Source organism: Cydia amplana, chromosome 23 (assembly GCF_948474715.1).
Source record: "Cydia amplana chromosome 23, ilCydAmpl1.1, whole genome shotgun sequence".
In the NCBI taxonomy this organism is placed as follows: Eukaryota; Metazoa; Arthropoda; class Insecta; order Lepidoptera; family Tortricidae; genus Cydia; species Cydia amplana.
In genome coordinates, this window is record NC_086091.1 from 4,987,838 (window position 1) to 4,997,927 (window position 10,090).

General features: G+C 33.8%; 1 non-coding gene across 1 annotated transcript; it reads left to right on the forward strand.

Moving 5' to 3' along the window:
- The first annotated feature begins 9,743 nt into the window (after positions 1-9,743).
- Positions 9,744-9,815, forward strand: Trnat-cgu (transfer RNA threonine (anticodon CGU)). Its single transcript has one exon. It is a non-coding gene; the product is annotated as a tRNA-Thr (tRNA).
- The last annotated feature ends 275 nt before the right edge of the window (positions 9,816-10,090 follow it).

Genomic DNA, 10,090 nt, shown 5'->3' on the forward strand with positions numbered 1-10,090 from the left:
ACGATCTTTTTGTGAAATTCTTAGTGTTAAATTTGATCTGTATAATAATCCAATGTTTTTATGGAATAATATTAACATCAATAAATTGCTCTGATAATTATAAGATAATATTATTATGCAGGTACCTATGTTATACCTAATTACTATTCATAAGTGCTTGTTACTAGGCCTACATGAATAAAGTATATTTTGAATTTGAAGAAAGTTGAAACTTGATATTTGTCCGCTAATACTGACACCACCCACGCACGGTTGAAGCTCAGAGTTCATCTCAAGTATTAACACGTCTTTCAATTAATAGGGTTTTGTCTAAGCCTCGCTTTACCTAGTTGTTATCTCGCTTCACTTAAGTTTGGCTACAGTTGAGGTTAGTTTCTGTGAACCGATGTTCCAAAAATTTGAAGTATTTTAATTATACATACATAAATCTTAATATCTGGGAGATCTAGCTTTGATAAAGATAAAGATAAAAGATTTTTTTAAGAAGAAAGAGAAGAGAAGAAAGTTTATTCAAGAGGCATATTATAATGCGCTTATGAACGTCAAAATAAAGCTACACCGGCTCCAACCCTACACCTCTGCCCCGAGAAGAACCCGAGATCACCAAAATATATAAATAAACATAAATAAATAAACAAGAATTGCTCGTTTATAGGTATAAGATACCTTTATACGAGTAATTCTTATATATATATTTCGGGGATCTCGGCTCTAACGCTTTCGATGTAATTTGCTATATGGGGGTTTTCGGGGACGAAAAATCGATCTAGCTAGGTCTTATCTCTGGAAAAACGCGCATTTTTGAGTATTTATATGTTTTCCGAGCAAAGCTCAGTCTCCCAGATATTTTAGACAATGAAGTGCGTATCGAGGTTGAATACAATAATACAAGTACAACAACTTATACCTATGTATACACAGTGTTGGCCGAAAGTTAATGCAAATTGAAAATGCTGGCCATTAACCATTATAAATTGAATCGTAAACTATAATCGTCCGATACGGTTTAAGGTTCAATTTATAATGGTTAATGGCCAACATTTTCAATTCGCATTAACTTTCGGCCAACACTGTGTATACATGTATTCTTTAGTAAACACCATGCACAATGAATATTAAATTCCACTCGTAAAAGGCTTTAATCTTACACATTTTCCTTCATTTTCAGCCATTAGAGGACATTTTGTAAACCGTTGCTCTCAGCGATAACATTTTAACGGAATTACTCATATTACGAACATTATTAACGTAAAAGGGTGTAAGTAATGAAATGATGACACATTTACTTAAGGACCCTTATATTTTGTGACATTAAGGTTTTATTATTGACTCCATTGTATAAGGTATCTGCTGTGAGCCTAAAGTGGTGTAGTTATTTCATATAATTTACCTAATTTATATTTGACGCTGAATTTATACCACGATTCATATGACGATACATTTTTTTAATGAAATTGATCATCATCATCTATCTATATCTTTCACTTTAGTTTCAGCTTCCATCAGAGCTCTGTAACCAGGATCAGTGATATAACTTATATTATTTAATTATGTATTTTATTAATTTTGCAATCATATGAGGGGTAGTTTTTCAAATGTGCTTATTTCTCCATGAAAGTCATACAAAAATAAGCCTTTGAAAAGACACCCCTCATTTACAACGTTGAGCTCAACTTCCGACTCCATTTCCTTAACCTTTCGCTTTCCGAAAACAAAATGGCCGACAGTTAAAGAAATTAAATCAGCCAGCCTAATGCGCGCGCCGGCCATAAAAGAGTAATTCCATTAAAATATAATGTCAATGAACACTTAGCTGTATACAAATGGTATCTAATGAGGCAAATACCACACTTGGTAACCTTAGGTCTAATCTAATGCCAGTAATGCCTATGTAACTTACTTTCCCAAACAAGAAAATACTTGAGGTGCTATATTTCAGGCGCTCATTTCAGCTTCATTCATAATTACGAGTACAGAAAGCGAGAGATTTCTCTCTAAATATTTCTAAAATTAATACCTTCGTTTGAAGACGTTTCTGCTTACAGAATTAATTTGCTTTTTTGTGAGTAACATACTAGAAAAACAGTTAAAACAGTTAGAAAAACAGGCATCGTGGTATTGTTTGCGAACGTTTCTGCTTAATACAGAATGAATTTAGATGTAACAAACCTATTAAAATGTCTCCATCCACAATATTCCGTGTATTAGAACAATATCAGCCATATCGAACTAAATTCACCCTGGCACACCAGGAGATAATAAAAGTCAAACCACTATCTAAACGAGATATGAACGTTACTGTCACAGGGCCACAATAAGATAATGCGGAATTCGTTTTATTTCAAATAAATAGCTTAGAAAATAGCGGGGACACTTTGGAAAAAACTGCCGCTTCGTCACAGTCAAACTTCCATTTAAACAAGACACACGACGTTTAAAACAGCATTGAAATAGATAACGTGAATCATTTAATACCTATCAATAGTTTTTTTTTTGTGGGTAAGTACTAAGTATATTAAATTTTATAGTGTGTGTTATTTATTTTATTTCTAGATTTAATGCAAGTTTGTAATTGTTACTTATTTGAAATAAAGTAATAAGTAATTAAGTTGTACACTACACTTTTAAAATTTAATATCAAATATGTAGCGTAGAAATCAGCGGGAATACTCTATAATAATAGCGCGGCTATAAACGATACAAAAAGGTACTGTCATAGTGCAGCACCACAATAATATAAGTAGGTAATATATTGGATAGGTAATCGATGCAAAGTTTTCGATCAATTTCGGTCGTTTTTGAAACTATTAATTACTTAATTCAAAATAATTTGCCTAATGTTTAAATTATTCTTGGGAGTGTAGTATGTGTACTATGCCTCACCCACACACGTACGTAGTGGTAGTATATAATAGCATGTATGCGTTAGTTTAACAGAATATATTCGTATTTAGACACCAACAGTTGTATCATTGACGCCACACCTTACATGGCGATCCTGCCAGGATCGCCATGTGAGGTTGGGCGTTAAAGGAAAACAACTAGCTTCGAGTATAGACGTATAATGACTTAAATAACACTTACATGCACTTATATATGTTAAGGCTATGCTTGTGTGTGGGTGAGGCATACCACACACACTACAGGAGCAATGAATAACTAAATTATGCATAGCATTCTACGTATTCACTTGTAAAGTAATGCAGCGTTTCTATATTCAAAGTGCCTCTATTACAAAACTAAGCTGTGTCAATGCTTTCAATACTAAATTCAGTACACGATTTTAAGATTACAATGTTGCTTTTATGCCAAGATATGGCCTTTATAGCTGCTTAAATAATGGTTTTATTTACAAACGTACCGTTTTATATTTATTTTATCCAACGACAACGCCGTAAAGTTAGGTTAGGACGGCCCCCTATGGGTTTAGGCTGGTTATACACTGTCGACTAGTCTAAATTAAATAAGCTCCTTGTTACTCGATTTTGAACTATATTGCATTGTTTACAGAGTTTTGTGTTGCTTGAGAAGTAGAATTGGCTTTTAGGAATTGCAAATACATAAATTTAATAATTTACTCATAGTAATATGGCTTCATATCGTAAATAGAATTGTCTCTACGCTTTGTATCAATTTGAAAATGAAGTGTTTATGATATTAGTTCTCATATTGGCCTGTTCTTATGTTTTATGCAAAATTGTGCTGTTTTGTTTACCGATGTTAACAAAATAACATAGGGTAACTATTTCTATTTCCAACTTGCATTTTAGATTTTGGAAATTTTATATATTTTCCATTCAGAATCACGAGCTCTTTCCATCCTAATACGAGAAAAAAAGTGTCCCCAAAATTTCATACAATTTTTTTTGTCCGTTTTGATATGGTCATAGAAGGATGTATTGAAAACCGTAACCAAACGGACCAACCTATTTTTTTCTTAGTATAAACGGAAAAAGTCGTGATTTTGTTTTGAGTAGAGAAATAATATAATAATTCCCAATTTTAACACAATTTTTTTTAAACAACTTTAAATATAAAATGCCCGAAAATCTCATTATCAAGATTTCCCACCTGAATGTCGCTTAGCAACTCTTTTAACAATAACGTGAGTAAGATAATCGCTGAATAATAGATAGCCGAAGATAGAAGCCGAATTTCCCAAGTTTTTAACACGTTTAAAACAAACTACTAATTGTAAATGCATTATACAATTGTAATACTGACTATGTATTAACAGTATAAGTGTCTTGGCAAAGGTAGCTGTAAACTTATACTCGTGTTTGTTTAATAAAGAATAAAGAATTGTTTTATTCACTTTGAAAAAGAACATCTTACTTAGTGAAATATCGTATTTTTAAATAGAAGAGTAACTTAAGTCACTTAAATGTACAATCTTTAGTCGGATTTCTAAATAGGATTTAATATTTCAGCTTTTATTTTATTATTAGTGCTCGAATTTCTGACAAACAGAATAATTTAATTGGGTACGAAATTACACAGTTTGTATCTATTACGTTTTATAGAGCTAGGCGATTTATTTCAAAAAGAATATTAAAATATACCTACGATCTATTACGCTGTGTTTTTGTTAGCAAAAAACACTTTTTTTACCACTTTTATTTTCGTATTATGTTTCAAAGTAATAAAATTTAATTTAATTTATTTGTACTCGTCTGGTGTAAATTGAGTTATTTTTCCTGTTGTTGATACTCATAAAGAGCAAAAATAATGAAAGTCGAATATATTTGAAGGTAAATTTCGTGACAAATGAAACGGGCTGTATGAAATTGATTATGTTTGTTTGTAAGTTCAACTATTTTAAGATAAGTTTATACAGTATTAACTTTTCCTGTAGTGAGATTGTTAGAAACAGTTTGTAGTGTGATTCCTTTTTAAATTGATAGATTGATAGACGTTTTTAACACAATTTGCAGCGTTTTTTGGCGAACTGCTAGCACTAGTACCCTCGTCGCGCAAGACAGCGAAAGCACTAAGTCGCAATCGCAAGTGTGCGCCCAACCTTAATCTAACTTATGCAAATTGGGCATTTTTATAGTAAATTAAGGCGACTAAAGAAGCTATATTGTCTCATTCCGAGTGAATTGAATTTTTATCGATCACGGCGCGGGACGTCAATGTTTTCCGCCTTCTTGTTTAGGGTTCCTTGGGTAATTAGTTTATTTAATTAAAATATACGTCAGTAAATGTAGTAGGTAGATAGAGAGGGACTTGACAAACAATTAATAAATAAATAATATGCCTGTAGTTGTAAAGATTACATGAACCAATTAAATATGTTACTTGTTGCGTTCATTGATTTTAAGTCCCATACAATGAAAGTTACGATCTCATTTCAAAACAGCATTAAGTACATGAAACTTTGACAGGTGTATTTACGTTACATAAACCTGTATCTGGTACTAGGTTTCGTTGCTAATTATTGTTACAGCAAGTAGAGTTTTAGGTAGGTACATACAAATTTCTTTGTATTCCAATTTCTCGCAACGAAGACTACTTTATGTAGTACTAGAATTACTAGACAGACTGCGTACTAGACATACGGCCTGATTAGAACTTTAAGATACCTACGTCAAAAATTTGCTAAAGATACGACATGGATCAGTGAAATTTGACACACATAAGATAGATTATGTTGTGTGTAAAATTTTATGTTATTTAACTTATTTATTACCTACAGAATGTCGTTTTTAAAATGAGAGCGTATCTTCGATTGTAAGGTGGCGGCTAGGTTTGAGTGATTCATAAAACTATGTGCCGTTGTGCCTATAAAATAACTAAAAGCTGCTTTCGTTCCAACTGGCAAAAGGACAAATCTGTTTACACGGAACCCATCACCAAATACCAACTCGCGCTTGACCGCCTATTTTGTTTTTAGCAAACGATGCGGAATTAAGGTGTCTCGTTCCATTTAATGAATCCCTTGTTTTCCCCTTTTTAAATTTAAAGGTTTTTCACAGTTGGTTCCAGATGACGGCATAATTAGTGAAATCGCTTTACAGTGGACTGGTTACGCAGTCTAAATTAAAGTTTATCAATTTCTAGTCACTAAGTATGCACCGAGCACTCAAAGTCTATAGAGAGGCCACTGTTGTGTTTGCTAAAGTTTTAAAATTAGGGGTTATAATTAGAATTAGTATTCAAAATGATGAGCTTTTGTAGTAGTAGTAGTATTTTTCAATGTACCACAAAAAAATACAAATCTTAAAAACCGATTTACAAGTGTAATTTAACTAAAAAATGAATCGTATTTTTAAATATAAGTCGAAATCGTGTATAAAAATTATATTAACAAAGGATTAAAATAGATTGTAATTTATGTAATTTAATATTTCTCGAATATTTATAATTAATAAATTGAATAAAATTTACAATGTACGAGTACATAAAGGTAGCAACAGGCAGTCTTATCGCTGTAAGCGATCTGTTCCAGATAAAACTTAGGATAGACAACTATAGACTGAAATGGTAAAAAATGCCAGTTTATATTAAGTTGTCATATAAGTATAAAATGGACTAAAAGGTTATTATTTACTTGACTTAGCATTAAATTTACGACTTATAAAGAAAAATATGAGAACCATTAATCTGCGTCTAAATTCTTAATAAGAATTAAATGGAAACTGATGGTTGCGGGCAATAATAAATGAGATTACTTACTGCGAAATAGTTTAAATCATATTATTTATCCTTAATTTTCATGGCCCTATATATATCTTCTTATTTACACTTTTAAGCAAGAAAAATTGCCTCTGAATCGAACTGAAACCGTTTTCAGTTTCGTCTTATTTTGGGTGTTACTCTAAAATGAATTCTTCTCCTTTGAATAACATCATTAAATCAGTGGTATAAAGGGGCCCACTGATTAACAGTCCGCCGGACGGTATCAGCCTGTCAGTTAGAAGAACATTTTGACAGTTCCGAACAACTGACAGGCCGTTACCTACCGTCCGGCGGACTGTTAATTAGTGGGCCCCTTAACGCTATCTTCGGGCGCACGAGCGCCGAGCAAACTAGGAGTCGAAGTGGTCGCCATGGCCGAAATCGGCCGGAAGGATCATCATCATCATCATCATCATAACGCTTACTACTGATACCAAAGAAAATCCTCAATTCGTCATCCATGGTAGTCCACAGGAAAGACGCCTACTTCAACCTACACTGTATAATTTTTTGACCCGAACATGTTCACCGTCCTATTTTTGCCTTGTATTGAAACTTAGTGAATTCTACAATGGCATGTTCGTGTTAGAAGTAAATATTTCTGTTAAGTGGAAGTAATATTTCTAGATAAACCGTCTTGGCACGCAGCCAGGTCTTAAGTAGAGCTTCAAGAAAGGAAGGCATTAACCATATGATATATAAAGTTCATATAATGTTATCACTTTTTCTTTCTAGACTGGGTTGACTAGTGGAACGAACTTAAGGGTAATTTTTTGAAGGAATCTGGGGGCACGGCAGTGCCCCCGCCAAGTCGAGCAAAACAAAGAGGCACGGCCGTACAAATTAAAGATATCTTATTGATACGGTTTTAACACCCCCTGGCACTGATTAAAATAACCGACTTGGTTTCACATTATATCTCAAAACTTTTATGTAGTAAAAGCGGTGCGAGACTGGCACCTTTTTACATGTAATGTTTTTGTTGGTTTATATAAGTACTCAGATATATCGGAGCGGCCAAGGTGTTCACAAATATCTGAAAGAAACCTCTACTATCACTATATTCAGATATTTTCAGCAACCCAATTTCACTTCATGGATTAAATTTCTAAATTCTTATCTAAATGGAGCTTTATTGTTAACATTTGAAAAATATTTGTTTCAAATTTCAAGGTCATACTTTCACCTGTTTAAACCACTTTCTTAGTTACCTTAAATTACGTGCTAATGCTGCATAACTTACTCTGTGGTACCTATATGTCAGTTAAAGAGGTCTAGTAGAAACGGCTTAACGTGATAAGCTTGACTTTGTGCTTATCTTCCGTATCCATTTTATGGCTTGTGTTAGGCAATAAAGTGTTTATTACTCACTTATAACGAAGATTGTGACATCAAAAGAACCTACATGGATTATACTTTCCATATACTGGACAAGTTTTAGATTAAGTATAATCCTAACTAATATATTAAAACATCTAAAGCCCATATACTTTGGTTATAACGTGCAAGTATAGCCATAAAGATAACCAACTAAAAAGATAAGGTTTTAACCCCTTATGAATATAATCACTACATAGTATAAAACAAACGGCCCAATTCGAACTTTAAGATATCAGTTAATAGATCTAGAAAAGATATGGATGGATATATGTCAGTCTCAAAAGTGACGTTTTTGTTTGAAGAAATATTACATTTGACACTGACATAATCTAATCCATATCTTTTCTAGATCTATTAACTGACGTATCTTAAAGTTCGAATTGGGCCGAAAGTCGCTTCCCGCTGTCTTTCCCTATGTATGCTTAGATCTTTAAAACTACTCAACGGATTCTGATGCGGTTTTTTTTATAGATAAAGTGATTTAAGAGGAAGGTTAATGTATAATTTGTTAACCCGTGCGAAGCCGGGCGGGTCGCTAGTATATATAATAATATAATGTATATCATATCCTTATCCCTATCGTGCGCGGCGTGTTATAGTGAACCTTATCGGAATGCACGAAAGTTTATATTGGCTTGTAGCCGCGCGCGTCTTTTGACGTCTTTGGCGGTGAAAGGGTTAATTTAAAATCGGCCCAAGACGCTCAGCTGGAGGTTTTGGTTTAAATATATTGTTTCCGGTCTTTTTATTAGTTTTTATGTCTTATTTAAGATGTAACGATAACAGAGTTAAAATAAAACTACTAATAACATATGTTCCTATTTTATTGGCTATTTTACTTGTGTAGATATTTATGGACTTCGTCGTTCCGGCCGCTTTTGTGTGTTTTATTAATAAGAAATAAAGATTCATTGTTTTTAAGCATTGTATGGCCCTTTTTATTTTTTAAATTATAAAATATACTTTTTTTTTCAGACTTTAAATTTTTTATGTTATTTCTAAGCCTCCGACTTTTGATCGCATGGTAAGATGAAAGAAAACTATGGAGTCGATATTAAAACTAAAATCTAACTCATTAACATGAAATAAAAAGTCCTAGCTTGGTTATTTCTATTCACAATCACAAGCTCTTTCGATCCTAATAGGCAAAAAAGTGTCCCCTAATTTCCACAGCTACATTTTTCGTTCATTCCATTCCGTTACATGGTATCTAAACAATATTAATCTGTCTATGAAAAATAATAACGGAATGGAAAAAATCTTGGGTAAGGAGTTAGATAAGTAATAGGGCACACTGACGTGAAATATAATTTTAACTCTAAAAAAAACTAAGGAACCAATCAAATTATTTTATGAAATATTTTTTTCTAAGCCCAGTAAAGGATTCGTATACTTAGGCGGTACAAGCTCACACTGCTCGCCCTTAGTGTAAGGCCTGAGTAGACGCTCGAAGCGGAGCGTTCGGCGGGGCGTGCAGCGTGGCGTCGGGGTCAGGAGTAATTTGAGCAGCGTGCACTAAGGCCACTCCTATACGTTTGCATTTGTTTAACATGCACGCCGCACGCCCCGCCCCGCTGCACGCCCAACTCGAGCGTCCACTCAGGCCTTACACTTAGAGTTTAAGTAAGGCGCAGCCTTTTAAAGATGGCATACACCAGAGAATTTGGGACGAGTACCACCGTGGCCGGGTGGTCTATTGGTCAGGACGTTAGCCGCGTAAGCTGAAGACGCGGGTTCGATTCCCGCCTCGGCCACTGGTGGACTTGGTCACTTTTTCTTTAGTGTATCATATCCATTTTAGTTTATAAAAAAACTTCAACCAATAAGGCTGTGTAACAAACGTTTAGAATGCTTAGGTCTCAGCTTATATTTAAGAATTCTTATTCTCTAGAGACCCTGTATCGGTTTTCAAAGCTTCTCCTACTTTATTAAAACATTCCAACACTGCAGAAAGAACGAGTATTCTTAGTGAGATCGTTTCACCTTTTCCTTTTCGCTAAAAATGCTTCCCGATAGTAAAAAACCGGCC